Source organism: Pristiophorus japonicus, chromosome 11, assembly GCF_044704955.1.
Source record: "Pristiophorus japonicus isolate sPriJap1 chromosome 11, sPriJap1.hap1, whole genome shotgun sequence".
Lineage (NCBI taxonomy): Eukaryota > Metazoa > Chordata > Chondrichthyes > Pristiophoridae > Pristiophorus > Pristiophorus japonicus.
The window spans coordinates 114,271,651-114,288,879 of NC_091987.1; the positions used below are offsets into that span (position 1 = coordinate 114,271,651).

General features: G+C 46.8%; 1 protein-coding gene across 3 annotated transcripts in view; it reads left to right on the forward strand.

The window, feature by feature from the left end:
• rab9a (RAB9A, member RAS oncogene family) overlaps nucleotides 1–17,229 on the forward strand; it is a 90,852-nt gene that overhangs the window by 14,954 nt on the left and 58,669 nt on the right. The window contains exon 1 of one of the 3 annotated variants that reach the window (XM_070893893.1): nucleotides 8,345–8,434. The exons of 1 other annotated variant lie outside the window; for it this stretch is intronic. The gene's annotated coding sequence lies outside the window, so the exon portion shown is untranslated. Of the gene's footprint in view, nucleotides 1–8,344; nucleotides 8,435–17,229 lie in introns of those variants that run through there. One more of the 3 variants, XM_070893890.1, reaches the window with a different exon arrangement.

Genomic DNA, 17,229 nt, shown 5'->3' on the forward strand with positions numbered 1-17,229 from the left:
TATATATATGACAATATCACCCTTTAAGATATTAGTAACGGTCTTTTTACAAATTGAGATGGTCCAGGGCTTTCTGCTCCTGAGTTGAACATCTCAGTTCAACTCCAGCCTTGGGCGAGCGTTCTGAGTTATAAAAACATAGAAAGTAGGTGCAGGAGTAGGCCATTCGGCCCTTCGAGCTTGCACCACCATTCAATATGATCATGGCTGATCATGCAATTTCAGCACCCCATTTCCTGCTTTCTCTCCATACCCCTTGATCCCTGTAACGTCCACATCTAACTCCCTTTTGAATATATCGAACAAACTGGCCTCAACAACTTTCTGTGGTAGAGAATTCCACAGGTTCCCAATTCTCTGAGTGAAGAAGTTTCTCCTCATCTTGGTCTGTTATGACTGGGGGCCGGGTAGCCGATCTGATGGGAGTGACCACGTCAGGGATTGAAAGTCCAGATTCATTGACCATGTCAGTGATTGAAAGTCCAGATTCATTGATGACAGCGGAGTCCTCTGATGACTGAGGGTAGGTTGGTTGGTCACTGATTGTGTCTTCCTCAGACTGTTCCAGTTCATCCGTGTGCCGCAGCTTTATCTGATCGACATGTTTCCTGCATGTCTGCCCATTCTTGAGCTTAACGATAAACACTCTGTTACCTTCCTTGGCCGTAACAGTACCGGCAATCCATTTGGGATCTTGACCGTAATTTAGTACATACACAGGATCATTGATAGAAATGTCGCATGACAAGTAGTGCAATCATGATACCCTTGCTGACGTTGACGTCTGTATTCGACACGGTTATTCAAGTCAGGGTGGACAAGAGAGAGCCTGGTCTTGAGACCTCTCCATCAATAATTCAGCAGGGGAGACCCCAGTAAGCGTATGGGGTCTTGTCCTGTAACTAAGCAATATGGATGACAAGAGAGTTTGCAGTGAACCTTGAGTTAAACGTTTCATACTCTGCTCGATGGTTTGGACCGCACGCTCTGCTTGTCCATTGGATGCGGGTTTGAATGGTGCTGACCTCACATGTTTGATACCATTGAGTTTCATGAACTCTTGAAACTCCATACTGGTGAAGCAAGATCCATTGTCGCTTACAATGATGTCAGGCAGACCATGCGTAGCAAACATGACACGAAGGCTCTCAATGGTAGCTCTGGATGTGCTGGATGACATGATTATATACTCTATCCACTTGGAATAAGCATCCACCACAACTAAGAACATCTTTCCCAGGAAGGGACCGTAAAGTCGATGTGGATCCTGGACCATGGTTTAGATGGCCACGACCACAGACTCAGCGGCGATTCTGCTGGTGTTTTACTAAGCTGCATGCAAGTGTTGCACTAATGCACACATGATTCCAGATCAGAGTCAATTCCAGGCCACCATACGTGAGACCTGGCAATGGCTTTCATCATGACAATACCTGGATGTGTACTATGTAGATCATGCACAAATTTCTATCTGCCTTTCTTAGGCATAATAACACGATTACCCCACAGTATACAATCTGATTGAATGGATAATTTATCTTTGCGATGGATGTAAGGTTTGGTCTCCTCACACATTTGCTTGGATATGGCAGACCAATCACCACTCAGGATACGTTTCACAACCGATAATATCGTGTCCTGACTGTTCCAGGTCTTAACTTATTGGGCCGTGACAGGGGTTCCTTCACTTTCAAAAGCATCCATGACTAACAATAGGTCTGCTGGTTGTGACGTTTCCACCTCCGGTGTGGGCAACAGCAGACGGTTCAATGCATCGGCACAATTCTCAGGGCCAGGTCTATGCCGAATGACATAATCATAGGCAGATGTCAGCGCCCACCTCTGGATGCGGGACGATGCATTGGTATTGATACCTTTGTTTTCCGAAAACAATGAAATGAGTGACTTGTGATCTGTTTCCAGTTCAAACCGAAGACCAAACAGGTACTGATGCATCTTTTTAACCCCATACACACAGGCTAGTGCTTCTTTATCTACCATGCAGTAGGCTCTTTCTGCCTTTGACAAACTTTTTGAAGCATATGCAACAGGTTGTAATTTGCCCGACTCATTAGCTTGTTGGAGCATGCAACCAACTCCATATGACGAAGGATCACAGGCCAATACTAGACGCTTATATGGATCATAATGTACCAGCAGCTTGGTAGAGCAAAGTAGATTAATAGCTTTCTCAAAAGCTCTATTTTGAGATGCACCCCAAACCCAGTTGTTGCCTTTTCTTAGCAGCATGTGCAGTGGCTCTAATAAGGTGCTCAATCTAAGTACGAAATTATCGAAGTAGTTGAGTAGACCAAGGAACGAACGCAGCTCTGTCACATTCGGAGGCCTGGGTGCATTTTTGATGGCCTTGGTTTTCGAGTCCATAGGCCTGATACCATCAGCAGCAGTTTTCCTCCCCAGGAATTCGACTTCCGGTGCCATGAGGACGTACTTCGAGCGTTTCAGTCTGAGTCCTACTTTGTCCAGACGATGTAGAATCTCTTCCAGGTTGTTCAGATGTTCGGCGGAATCACGACCTGTGACCAGTATGTCATCTTGGAACATGACAGTTCTGGGGATGGACTTCAGTAAACTATCCATGTGTCATATATGCATACTCTGTACATACTATGCTGGTACCTCTAGAGGGTGCAACTGTGGGAGGCCCAGGCAGCGGCTGTATAAAAGGCTGGTCACCACATTGCTGCCTCACTCTGGGAGACAATAAAGAGCTGAAGGTCACAGCAGTTCAAGCACAGCACTAGGCCTCGTGAAGTTATTCTACAGATAAGGAGAGACATATAACCATGTTCCTCTGAAATATGGCTGCAGCTGAGCGAATTCCAAAAGGGCACCTGTTGTAGATAAACAGTCCTTTGAGTGTTGATGCACGTAAGTTTCTTCGATGTGTCGACCAGCTCCTCTGTCATGTAGGGCAACGCCAGATCCAGTTTTGTGAACGACTTCCCATTGACTAGCATTGCAAACAGGTCATCAGCCTTCGGTAATGGGTATTGATTCTGTTTCGAAACTCGGTTGATCGTAACCTTGTAGTCTACTGACAGTGCCATTACTTTTCAACATGGGAACAATGGGGCTGGCCCATTCGTTAAATTCAATTGGTGATATGATCCCTTCACGCTGGAGTCTGTCCAGTTTGATTTCGAACTTCTTCCTCATCATGTACAGAACTGCCCAAGCTTAATGATGGACAGGTCTTGCATCCGAGTCCACGTGGATCTGCACCTTGGCTCCCATGAAATTGCCGATGCCTGGTTCAAACAGCGAAGGGAATTTGCTCAGCGCTTGAGCACATCGAGTATCCTCTTCCGACGACAACGCTTTGATCTCGTTCCAGTTCCATTAGATTTTTTCGAACCTGTTCCTGCCGAACAGCATTGGACCATTGCCTGGAACAATCCATAACGGTAAATCGTGAACCGCACCATCATACGACACCTTGATTTGAGCTGGAAATCGATCACAAGCCCCTCACATCCCTGTTCGCTGAAAACAAGGGGATAAATACTTATGCCTGAGCCCGCATACAAAGGTGGGTACTCGCACTATCAGCATATAATGATACCATCCACCACAGGCCAGGCAACGAGAACTGTGCGGATTCTCTCAGTTAGCTACCATTGCCTACCACGGGGGTGGAAATGGCGCAGCCTGCAAACTTGTTGATGGTGGCGCAGCCAGCAGACTTGTTGATGGTCATGGAAGCATTTGAAAATGATAAATCACCTGTCACGGCCCGCCAGATTAGGACTTGGACCAGCCAAGATTCTCTGCTGTCCCTAGTAAAAAACTGTGCTGCATGGGAGCTGGGCCAGCATCACTGTTGAAATGCAAGAGCCAATCAAGCCGTTCTAGCGGTGAAAGGATGTGCTGTCCATTCAGGCAGACTGCCTGTTGTGGGGTAACCACGTAGTGCTACCAAAAAAGGGCAGGGAGACGTTCATCTCGGATCTCCACAGCACACACCCGGGTATAGTAATGATGAAAGCGATAGCCAGATCCCACGTGTGGTGGCCCGGTATCGACTCTGACTTAGAGTCGTGTGTAAGGCAATACAGCGTATGTGCTCAGTTGAGCAACGCGCCCAGAGAGGCACCACTAAGTTTGTGGTCCTGGCCCTCCAGACCATGATCGAGGACCCATGTCGACTATGCGGGCCGGTTTCTCGGTAAAATGTTCCTGGTGGTGGTGGATGCTTTTTCAAAATGGATTGAATGTGAAATAATGTCGGGAAGCACCGCCACCGCCACCATTGAAAGCCTGAGGGCCATGTTTGCCGCCCATGGCCTGCCTGACATACTGATCAGTGACAACGGGCCACGTTTCACCAGTGCCGAATTTAAAGAATTCATGACCCGCAATGGGATCAAACATGTCACCTCGGCCCTGTTTAAACCAGCCTCCAATGGGTAGGCAGAGCGGGCAGTACAAACAATCAAACAGAGCCTCAAACGAGTCACAGAAGGCTCACTCCAAACCCGCCTGTCCCAAGTACTGCTCAGCTACCGCACGAGACCCCACTCGCTCACAGGGGTGCCCCCGGCTGAGCTACTCATGAAAGGACACTTAAAACCAGACTCTCGCTAGTTCATCCCTACCTGCATGATCAGGTAGAGAGCAGGCGACAGCAACAAAATGTAAACGATGGTCGCACCACTGTGTCACGGGAAATTGATCTGAATGACCCTGTGTATGTGCTAAACTATGGACATGGTCCCAAGTGTATCATGGGCACAGTGATAGCTAAAGAAGGGAATAAGGTGTTTGTAGTCAAACTGGATAATGGACAAATTTGCAGAAAGCACCTGGACCAAATGAGGCTGTGGTTCACAGACTGCCCTGAACAACCCACAACAGGCACCACCTTTTTTGAGCCCACAACACACACCAAAGGATCAACGACACCACGCCGGACCAGGAAATTGAACCCATCACACCCAACAGCCCAGCAAGGCCAGGCTCATCCAAGCAGCCCTGCAGGAGCAACAACACGCCAGCCCAGCGAGGGCACAGCCAACACACCAGAACAGACATTTGTACCGAGGTGGTCCACCAGGGAAAGAAAGGCTCCCGACCCCCTCACCTTGTAAATAGTTTGCACTTTGACTTTGGTGGGGGGGAGTGATGTTGTGTACCTGTAAAGCATGCACTCCCATGTTCCGCCACCAGGGAGCTCATCCCCTGAAGTCCCAAGGGATTCCAGCATCCCTTGGGAGCACTGTATATAAGCCGGCCCCTGAGGCCTGTTCCTCACTCTGGAGTGTCTTATTAAATACTGAGGTCACTGTTACTTTAACCTCCCTGTGTGCAGCCTCATCTGTGTTAGGAACACAATAAAGATCACCTCTCATTCTTCTGAACTCCAATGAATATAGGTCCAACCTACTCAACCTATCCTCATAAGTCAACCCCCTCATCTCCGGTATCATCCTAGTGAACCTTCTCTGAACAGCCTCCAATGCAAATATATCCTTCCTTAAATACGGAGACCAAAATTGCACACACTACTCTAGGTATGGCCTCACAATATGCTGTACAGTTGTAGCAGGACTTCTCTGCTTTTATACTCTATCCCCCTTGCAATAAAGGCCAACATTCCATTTGCCTTGCTGATTACTTGCTGTACCTGCATACTAACTTTCTGTGTTTCATGCACAAGGACCCCCAGGCCCTTGTGCATGAAAAAGCACTTTGCAATTTTTCTCCATTTAAATTAGAATTTGCATTTCTATTTTTACTGTCAAAGAGGATAACCTCACATTTTCCCACATTATACTCCATCCGGCAAATTTTTGCCCACTCACTTAGCCTGTCTATATTCCTTTGCAGATTTTTGTGTCCTTCTCACAATTTGCTTTCCCACCCATCTTTGTACCATCAGCAAACTTGGCTACATTACACTCGGTCCCTTCATTAAAGTCATTAATATAGATTGTAAATAGTTGAGGACCCAGCACCGATCCCTGTGTCACCCCACTAGTTACTGTTTGCCAACCGGAAAATGACCCATTTATTCCGACTCTCTGTTTTCTGTTATTTAGCCAATCCTCCATCCATGCTTAATATATTACCCCCAATCACGTGAACTTTTATCTTGTACAGTAACTGTCATGTATTCAACCAGCATTGTAACCCATGTATAAACTGACAAGTTGTACACTGTGAGAATAATGACCACTAGATGGTGAACTTTTGGGAGACACTCCTAACCTGGACCTTCAGGTATAAAAGGGGAAGCTCCACCCACCTTCATCACTTGAGAGCTATGGAATAAAGGACAGGTCACAGACTGACCTCTCAAGCATGGGCCTCGTGTGCATTTATACTGCATTGAGGCACAGAGCCTTCAGGCTTGTCTTTCTAACACACTTTGCCCTTTTAGAATTTTGGTGTAATGTGGCCATTTTTGCTTTTTGCCTTAGGTTTCTCTGCCCTCCACTTTTACTTTTCTTCTTTCTATCTTTTGCTGCTGCCCCCATTCTACTTCCCTCTGTCTCCCTGCATAAGTTCCCATCCACCTGCCATATTAGTTTAACTCCTCCACAACAGCACTAGCAAACACTTCCCCAAAACATTGGTTCCGGTCCTGCCCAGATGCAGACCGTCCGGTTTGTACTGGTCTCACCTACCCCAGAATCGGTTCCAATGTCCCAGGAATTTGAATCCCTCCCTTGTGCACCACTCCTCAAGCCACGTATTCATCTGAGCTATCCTGCGATTCCTACTCTGACTAGCACGTGGCACTGGGAGCAATCCTGAGATTACTACTTTTGAGGTCCTACTTTTTAATTTAGCTCCTAGCTCCCTAAATTCGTCTTGTAGGACCTCATCCTGTTTTTTTACCTATATCGGTACCTATTACAAAGAAGTCCTGCAGCATGTCTGCCAAAGCAGTTTCGAACTTGCATGGTCCAGCTAGAAGTCTTAGGTCGGCAATGAATTCCGATACTTCCTGGCCCTCAGAACGAATGTGCGTATAGAATCGATATCTTGAGATGATAATGCCTTTATCTGGTTTGAAATGGTCACATACCACAGCACACAATGTTTCATAATCTTTGTCCATTGGACTTAAGGACGAGAGGAGATTCTTTGAGTCCATAGATTTTTGGACCGCAAACCGTGAGGAGGACCGCCCAGCGCCGAACGGCGTCTGCCTCTTTCTCCATTTTGTTGGCCACGAAGTACTGTTTCAAGTCTGCCCAATCTTCTCCCTCCACGAATCGCTCCAGAATTCCAATTGCGCTCATTTTTGCATGCGAAGGTTCTTGTTACCTCGTCGCCAAATGTGTAGCAATAACTGAATAAACTGAATACTGTAAACTCCGAACAGGTACAAACCTAGCTCTACTTTATTAGGGCCCAAAGTGATCACAGTACAAGATGGCTGGCCTTTTATAGCTGGGCCGCACACATGTGCTCACAGCCCAATGACCCCCGACAGTGGCGCCACCTGGTGGCTAGTAAACCCAAGCAAACATACATGACACTGATGTACATCTGAAGGAAGTTGTGAATAATCCACGACTTGATGACAATTACTTAAAATTATATAACTTTAACACACTCACTTATAGAAATGAGCCAAGTGAGGCTACACGTCAAAGAATTAGAATTTATGCATTGTTTATTGAATACAGAAACTAATACTTTCTAGTTATCAAAATCATTCTCTGTGCCACATGACTTTGTTAAGATATAGGCTGCCACGTTAGAAGGGTGAATTGTTACAGTAAAATGTACAGAAATGTCTACGATTTTTATCGGAGTATCAAGGACCAATACATTTTTCACAGTGTAATCTGGAACACAATATTATGCCACCCAGTTTCAAAAAGGCACCAAGAAAATCAAATGTTCTAACTAAGCTGCAATAAGGCTGCTCGCTCCTCCTCCGAAACTGCTGTAAAAGTTGGTAAGTCATTTCCATTATTATAATAAAGTCTAATAATCTATTACATAATCATAAATACATGCACTGTAAAATCCAATATTAATGCACACAATGGTATGTGATAGCCTTGTAAATCTTCAGCTCGTAATATCCTGCATCCTCTCTCATTTACTGTGTTCTGAGTAAATAATTCAAGTACTTGTTCTCATCTTCTGAAATAGCATCACTGTAGACAAACTAGAGCTCTCTGCAGAGTTTGAAGTCTAATGATATAAGCTGTTTCTTATGTCTTCACAGATGAGTCAACAACATGCCCTATTGAGTCGATGCAGGAGGCTATCTCAGTTTCAGAGGATGATGGATATATCCACACAAACTTGCACAGGATCTCGGCCCAGACTAGCGGTGTGCTGCTGATCAGTACTTAGAAAAGCACACTGCCTCTGCATTGATCCACCACAAAGCCTTCTCGGGGTTTGGCAAAGTGCGCGTGGAGCATCTGTCACCCTAATTGGCGAGGTACTGACCACACCATGGAGCCTGCTTGTGCTGCAGAGGAAGTGTAGCACATTCATGCCACTGTGCAATGGGGGAACATCCATATGCACAGTATCATGATACTATTGTGTACCATAATGTAAAGTTGTGAGAAAACAGTAGGCCTCCTCATTGTAGCACCAGGATTTTGCTGTTCAGGCCTCCTTTTCGGGTTCTGAAATCTAGTGCATGAGGTTTAGGCTGAGGATCCTCAACCCAGTAGCTCTCTGGATTCGAACATACGGCAGTTCCTCAACATACGAGTGAAAAGAACAAATGCACAGTTTTAAGATAAGATAACTTAGAAATCGCAGCATGGCAGTTTGAGAATTTGAATTTAGTTTAAAAAGAAACTATTTTTTCACTTCCAGGTTTATATCAGTAAAAGTGACCATGAAGCTGTTGGATTGCTGTAAGAACAGGTTACCTTTAGAGAAGGTATCCTGCCATCCTTGCCCGGTCTGTACTATATGTGACTCCACTCTCACGTTAACATGGCTGACTCTTAACTGTCGTCTGAAGTGGGCCTAGCAAGCCACTTAGTTTAAGGATGGGCAATAAATGCCAGCCTTGCCAGCAATGCCACATTCTGAGATTGAATAATTTTAACAATCAACAATCATGGTTGGCTTTACAGAGAAACACTTGAGGTTAGAACCTCCACTCCTTCAAGTGACCTGGGAGCAAAGAGGCTGAAAATTGGGGCAAAACCCACCTCTGCTGGGTTTTTCTGTCCTTCGACACCTGCCGCAGCAAATTGTGATGGAAGAGTATGGGTGTTTCTTCTATCTGTGGCCCTTCTATCGCTATATCAATTTGGCAGTTTCCTGGTATCCCCAGGACATCCTGTCAAATACGCCAGCCATATAGCCAGAGGTATGCACGCCAGCAGAAAGCAGGTGTACGTGCTGCACCGGGCCCCATGTAGGCTCCACTAAAAGGAATTCAAATGGCAATTGATCCCAGAACGATGGATCGCTGTTTGACTCTGGATCCACCAGTGGGGGAGCATTGAGCAAGGGCCTTTGCGAGGTTTTCAGTCTTCAATCAGACTTGCCTGTGAGCTCCCTCCCTCCAGTTGCTTGGAGCTGCTCTGAAATCCCAGTAGCTCTGCAGGTTGGGCCCCACAGTAGCACTGCTAGTGGCGTGGACACCCGCTCCTAATATTAAAATGGTCCTGTCCCCAGGATTTTGGGTCATGGCAGGAACAAAGTGGCAAGCAGAAGTTCTTCCCTTTTCTCTTTTTAAGGTGTATATGAACGTAGCAACACTCATAAACAATGTGTAGTGAATGAGATGCTGGGAAGACTTTTTGCATGTGCATCAGCATGGGCCTTACACTAAACATCCATAAGACAAAGGTCTTCCACCAAACTGACCCCACCCCCAGCACTGTCTCCCCCCCCCCCCCCCCCCCCAGTCATCAAGATCCACAGCACGGCCCTGGACAACGTGGACCACTTTCCATACCTTGGCAGCCTACTATCAGCAAGGGCAGACATCAACGACGATGTTCAACACCGCCTCCAGTGCGCCAGCGCAGCCTTCGGCCGCCTGAGGAAGAGAGTGTTCGAAGATCAGGTCCTCAAAACTGGCACCAAGCTTATGATCTGCAGGGCTGTAGTGATATCAGCCTCCTGTATGGCTCAGAGACTTGGACCATATACCGTAGACATCTTAAATCACTGCAGAAATACCACCAACGATATCTCCACAAGATCCTGCAAATGCCCTGGGAGGATAGACGCACCAACGTTAGCGTCCTCGATCAGGCCAACAACCCCAGCATTGAAGCACTGACCACACTCGACCAGCTCCGTTGGGCGGGCCACATTGTTCGCATGCCTAACTCGAGACTCCCAAAGCAAGCGCTCTACTCGGAACTCCTACACGGCAAGCGAGCCCCAGGTGGGCAGAGGAAACGTTTCAAGAACATCCTCAAAACCTCCTTGATAAAATGCAACATCCCCATCGACACCTGGGAGTCCCTGGCCAAAGACAGCCCTAAGTGGAGGAAGAGCATCTGGGAGGGTGCTGAGCACCTCGAGTCTGATCGCTGAGAGCGTGCAGAAAACAAGCGCAGGTAGCGGAAGGAGCGTGCGGCAAACCAGACTCCCCACCCACCCTTTCCTTCAACGACTATCTGTCCTACCTGTGACAGAGACTGTAATTCCTGTATTGGACTCACTTTTAGGGCCCAAGTTTCCACACGATAAAAAACGGGCGCCCCTCTGAGCTGGGCACCCGTTTTTCGCGCCTAAAACGGCGCCGGAAAAAAAACTCGCGATTCTGGCGCGTTCTGCAGCTCCTTGTCTACCTGGCGCAGCGCCCAGGAGGGCGGAGCCTACACTCGCACCGATTTTGTAAGTGGGAGGGGGCGGGTACTATTTAAATTAGTTTTTTTCCTGCCGGCAACGCTGCGCGTGCGCGTTGGAGCGTTTGCACATGCTCAGTGTCAAAAAAACATTGGCACTCGGCCATTTTTGTAGTTCTTTGTAGCTGTTTAATTTTTGAACAATTTTTTAATAAAAGCACATTGCCATCAGCACATCTCACTGCAGCCTTCTCACTGTCTCCTTCCCCCACCACCCCGCTGGAAGAACGGGCACCTCCTCCCCCCCCCCGGCGGGAAAGAACGGGCGCCTCCTCCCCCCCACCCCCCGCGGGAAGAACGGGCGCCTCAGGCTGACTGCAGCATTCACCGTGCCTTCACACAGGTAGGAAGATGGTTTATTTAATCTTTTCTTTGCTTATAAATGTTTATTCAGGTTGGATTTATTTGTATAATATTTGTAGAAGTATAAATAAGGATTTATTGTAGAATTTAATGACTTCCCTTCCCCCCCCCACCTCGTTCTGGACGCCTAATTTGTAACCTGCGCCTGATTTTTTAATGTGTAGAACAGGTTTTTTCAGTTCTACAAAAATCTTCACTTCCTCCATTCTAACTTAGTTTGGAGTACGTTTTCACTGTGGAAACTTTGAAATCAGGCGTCAGTGGCCAGACACGCCCCCTTTTCAAGAAAAAATTCTGTTCCAAAGTAGAACTGTTCTTCCTGACTCGAACTGCAGAAAAAAAAAATGTGGAGAATTGCGATTTCTAAGATAGTCCGTTCTCCACCAGTTGCTCCTAAAAATCAGGCGCAAATCATGTGGAAACTTGGGCCCTTAGAGTGGAAGCAATTCTTCCTTGATTTCAAGGGACTGCCTATGATGATGATTGCTGGCAGGACTAAGGCGAATGCAGACTGGGAAATTGGGTGGCAAACACTTCCGCTTGTTCCTTGCTGGATTCACGCTCTGACCCACTTTCTATTCAGGCTGTATTCTCATTTTGAGCAGGACTCTACTTATACACATAGCCAACATAGTAATGGGGCCTTGAACAGTCTCATTGAAACTTGCGATGTCTGGATGGAAATCCAACCTATTGGGACTGCCATCCATTAAAATGAGACATTAAAAAGAAGCCGATCAATGTCCCAATTTAAAGGAACAGAATGAATAAAAGCTGGATGCATTTCATTCCAGATTTTGTATATTTCATTCAGTGCTTAGTGTATTTTTTTCCACTAATGTTTAGTGCATTGAGTAATTTGAGTACACTGCTAATGTTTTTTTTAAAATTCAATTGATGTTTCAGATATATTAATTTGTTTTGTTCCAGCTAATGTTTCATGCATTTCCCTAGTGTTTTCCGGATCTTGGAGTGAATGTCTATATAGTTAGAGAAGCAGCAGAATTATAGAATTTTACTGCATAGAAAGAGGCCATTTGGTCCATTTATGTGCTGGATTGAAAGAGGTATCCACTTCCACCTGCCCTTTAAAATGTTTCTTTTTCAAATTTTTATCCATTTCCTTTTTAAAAGCCACTTTGGATTCCGCTCCATCGTAAGGCATTCCATGTCTCAACAACCCTCTTTTTATCATTCTAACCAATAGTGCAGGGAAACTTACTGTGCAGGAACGCTTTCTAAGCTTCTGAATAATGGGCCCAGCCATAAAGAAGATGGGTGAGCCAAGTTTGATGGGCAGGAAGGGGCAGTAGCACCCTGAAAATCACAGTGATGCACTTACCGGCCCAGTCCTGTTCCATTTCAAAGAAACATAGAAACATAGAAAATAGGTGCAGGAGTAGGCCATTCGGCCCTTCAAGCCTGCACCGCCATTCAATGAATTCATGGCTGAACATGCAACTTCAGTAGCCCATTCCTGCTTTCCTGCCATACCCCTTGATCCCCCTAGTAGTAAAGACTACATCTAACTCCTTTTTGAATATATTTAGTGAATTGGCCTCAACAACTTCCTGTGGTAGAGAATTCCACAGGTTCACCACTCTCTGGGTGAAGAAATTCTTCCTCATCTCGGTCCTAAATGGCTTACCCCTTATCCTTAGACTGTGTCCCCTGGTTCTGGACTTCCCCAACATTGGGAATATTCTTCCTGCATCTAACCTGTCTAACCCCGTCAGAATTTTAAATGTTTCTATGAGATCCCCTCTCATTCTTCTGAACTCCAGTGAATACAAGCCCAGTTGATCCAGTCTTTCTTGATAGGTCAGTCCTGTCATCCCGAGAATCAGTCTGGTGAACCTTCGCTGCACTCCCTCAATAGCAAGAATGTCCTTCCTCAAGTTAGGAGACCAAAACTGTACACAATACTCCAGGTGTGGCCTCACCAAGGCCCTGTACAATTGTAGTAACACCTCCCTGCCCCTGTACTCAAATCCCCTCGCTATGAAGGCCAACATGCCATTTACTTTCTTAACCGCCTGCTGTACCTGCATGCCAACCTTCAAATTTGCCCATTCTTGAGCTTAATAACAAATACTCTGTTGCCCTCCTTGGCCATGACCGTACCAGCAATCCATTTGGGACCCTGACCATAGTTCAATACATATACAGGATCATTAACAGAAATCTCGCGATACACAATTGCACGATCGTGCTACCCTTGTTGACTTTGTCTTCTGTATTCAACATGATTACTTAAATTCGGGTGCACAAGAGATAACTTGGTCTTAAGACCTCTTTTCATCATGAGTTCAGCAGGTGAGACCTCTGTGAGTGTGTGGAGTCTTGTCCTGTAACTCAGCAGTATGCAGCACAAGCGGGTCTACAGTGACAGTTAGGTTACTCTCCTCATGCTTTGCTTCATAATTTGTACTGCATGTTCAGCTTGCCCATTGGACGCAGGCTTGAATGGTGCTGACCTTGCATGTTTTAGGCCATTAAGTTTCACAAACTCCTGAAATTCCTGACTGGTGAAGCACGACCCACTGTCGTTCACCACTATGTCAGGCAGACCATGTGTCGCGAACATAGAAACATAGAAAATAGGTGCAGGAGTAGGCCATTCGGCCTTCGAGCCTGCACTACCATTCAACAAGATCATGGCTGATCATTCACCTCAGTACCCCTTTCCTGCTTTCTCTCCATACCCTTTGATCCCTTTAGCGGTAAGGGACATATCTAACTCCCTCTTGAATATATCCAAAGAACTGGCATCAACAACTCTCTGCAGGTTAATGACTCTCTGATTGAAGAATTTTCTCCTCATCTCAGTCCTAAATGGCTTACCCCTTATCCTTAGACTGTGTCCCCTGGTTCTGGACTTCCCCAACATCGGAAACATTCTTCCTGTATCTAACCTGTCCAGTCCCGTCAGAATTTTATATGTTTCTATGAGATCCCCTCTCATCCTTCTAAACTCCAGTGAATACAGGCCAAGTCTCTCCTCATATGTCAGTCCTGCCATCACAGGAATCAGTCTGGTGAACCTTCGCTGCGCTCCCTCAGTAGCAAGAACATACTTCCTCAGATTAGGAGACCAAAACTGAACACAATATTCCAGGTGAGGCCTCACCAATGCCATGTACAACTGCAGTAAGACCTCCCTGCTCCTATACTCAAATCCCCTAGCTATGAAGGCCAACATACTATTTGCCTTCTTCACCGCCTGCTGTACCTGCATTCTAACTTTCAATGACTGATGTACCATGACACCCAGGTTTTGTTGCACGTCCTCTTTTCCTAATCTGCCGCCATTCAGATAATATTCTACCTTCATGTTTTTGTCCCCAAAGTGGATAACCTCACATTTATCCACATTATACTGCATCTGCCATGCATTTGCCCACTCACTTAACCTGTCCAAGTCACCCTGCAGCCTCTTAGCATCCTCCTCACAGTTCACACCACCATCCAGTGTAGTGTCATCTGCAAACTTGGAGATATTACACTCAATTCCTTCAACTAAATCATTAATGTATATTGTAAATAGCTGGGGTCCCAGCACTGAGCCCTGCGGCACCCCACTAGTCACTGCCTGCCATTCTGAAAAGGACCCGTTTATCCCGACTCTCTGCTTCCTATCTGCCAACCAGTTCTCTATCCACATCAGTACATTACCCCCAATACCATGTGCTTTAATTTTGCATACCAATCTCTTGTGTGGGACCTTGTCAAAAGTCTTTTGAAAGTCCAAATACACCACATCCACATGACATTGAGATTCTCTATGGTAGCCGTGGACGTGCTGGATGACATGATTATGCACTCTAACCACTTCGACTAAGCATCCACCACCACTAAAAACATCTTGCCCAGGAAGAGACCTGGAAAATATACATGGATCCTGGACCAAGGTTTGGATGGCCACTGTTGTGTCCTTACACACTACAGCAAATCAACACAAGGCACATACTGGATACAAGGTGACCTGTACCTTTATTCACAGGACCAAGAAGTGATGACCCTGCGTGGGACATCCCTTTATATACCTGGATGACCAGGTGAGGAATGTTTCCCACAAGTTCACCCCCTGTGGTCAAGGTGTGCATTTCTCAGGTGTATACAGTTGCAGTGTTGTTACATAAAGGTTACAGTTATGTGAGGTTACAAACATGACATCACCTCCCCTCAACATCTTTGGGTCAAAGGTTGAGTCTTTCATGCGGTCGACGCTCTCACGTGGAGCGCCGCAGTTGGGGCCTTGTAGTCGCCACATATCCTGACCGAGCCATCCGTTTTTAGAACAGGAACAATGGGGCTTGCCCAGTCGCTGAATTCAACGGGCGAAATTATGCCCTCTCTTAGCAACCTGTCCAACTCACTCTCAATTTTCTCCCGCATCACATACGGCACAGCTTTGGCTTTGTGGTGCACTGGTGTGGCATCCGGGGTGATGCGTATCCTTACTTTGGTGCCTTTGAAAGTCCCGACGCCAGGTTAAAATAATGACTCGAACTTTAGTCGACCTGTGAGCATAAATTTCGCTCCACAGATGAAATGGGTGCACATCCCCCCCCCATTTCCAGTTCATCTCGACTAGTCAGCCCCTCCCCAAAAGCGCGGGACCATTTCCCGGGACAATCCAGACTGGCAGCCGGTTCTGAGATCCATTATGTGTGACCACCAGCATTTCACTGCCTAGCACTGGGATGATCTCTTTGGTGTACGTCCGTAATTGCGTGTCAATGCGTTCTAGTTTGGGTCTGCTAGTTCTGAGTGGCCACAGTTTCTCGAATTGTTGGACACTCATAAGTGACTGGCTGGCTCCTTTGTTCAGCTCCATGCGTACCGGGATGCCGTTTAACAGTACTCTCATCATCATAGGTGGCGTTTTTGTGTATGAGCTGTGGATGTTTGCCACCTGGACCCGTTGAACTTCAGCGTCCATTGCTGTGTCCCAGGCATACCCCTGCCTTGCAGACCCCTCTTGTGGTTCATCCACTTCGTAAACCAGCCTTGCTGCGGGCTTCCTGCACATCCTGGCTAAATGTCCACTCAAGTTACAAATTCTGCAGATGAATTGTTGAAACCGGCAGGTCTTCACAGAATGTTTGCCCCCGCACGTCCAGCATGAGCTGAGATTGTTGTGAACAAAAGAGCTGTTACCAGGCATTCCTCTCTGATTGTCTCTTTGATTACTCTTGAGCACTCTGTTTGTGGGTGTCAATGGTCCCATCCCGGGACGTATTGTCCCTTGTGATGGTGTAAAGATCCGTTCAACCTGCCATTGTCTTTGTTGCGGGCCCACCCTAGAGTCTGTTACTGCCTGGCTGGTGTCGAATTGCTCTTGCCTGTCTGCGGGGTTCTGAGTCGCGTTTACCATGTTAACTCCCTGCTCCATCGCCACGTTGGGAGCAGAGTTGCGTGCGTATATGATCTTGGTTTCCTCCTCCCCCGCCATGAAGGTTTGAGCCATCAACGCCGTTGTTTCCAAGGTCAAGTCCTTGGTCTCAATTAGCTTCCTAAAAATCCCGGCATGACCAATGCCCTCAATGAAGAAATCCCTTAACATTTCCCCCATGCAAGTGTCTGTGAACTTAGAGGCTGGCCAAGCACCGACGGTCTGCAACGAAGTCCGGTATGCTCTGCCCTTCCCGACGTCGTTGTGTATAGAATCGGTGTCGGGCCATGTGTATACTACTCGCCGATTTGAGGTGCTCGCCGATCAGTTTGCTGAGCTCTTTGAAGGTCTTGTCCGCCGGCTTCTCGGGTGCGAGCAGGTCTTTCATCAGCGCGTACATCTTAGGTCCACAGCTGGTCAGTAGATGCGCCCTTCGCTTGTCAGCTGCTGCTGCTCCCAGCCAGTCCTTCGTGACAAAGCTCTGCTGGAGCCTCTCAATGAAATCGTCCCAGTCCTCACCAACACAGTACCGTTCCTCCCTGCTACCGGTGGCCATTCTCTTGAGTCAGTGATTCCCGTTTCTCGTCGCCAAATGTTATGTCCTTACACACTACTGTAAGTACCTTTATTCACAGGACCAAG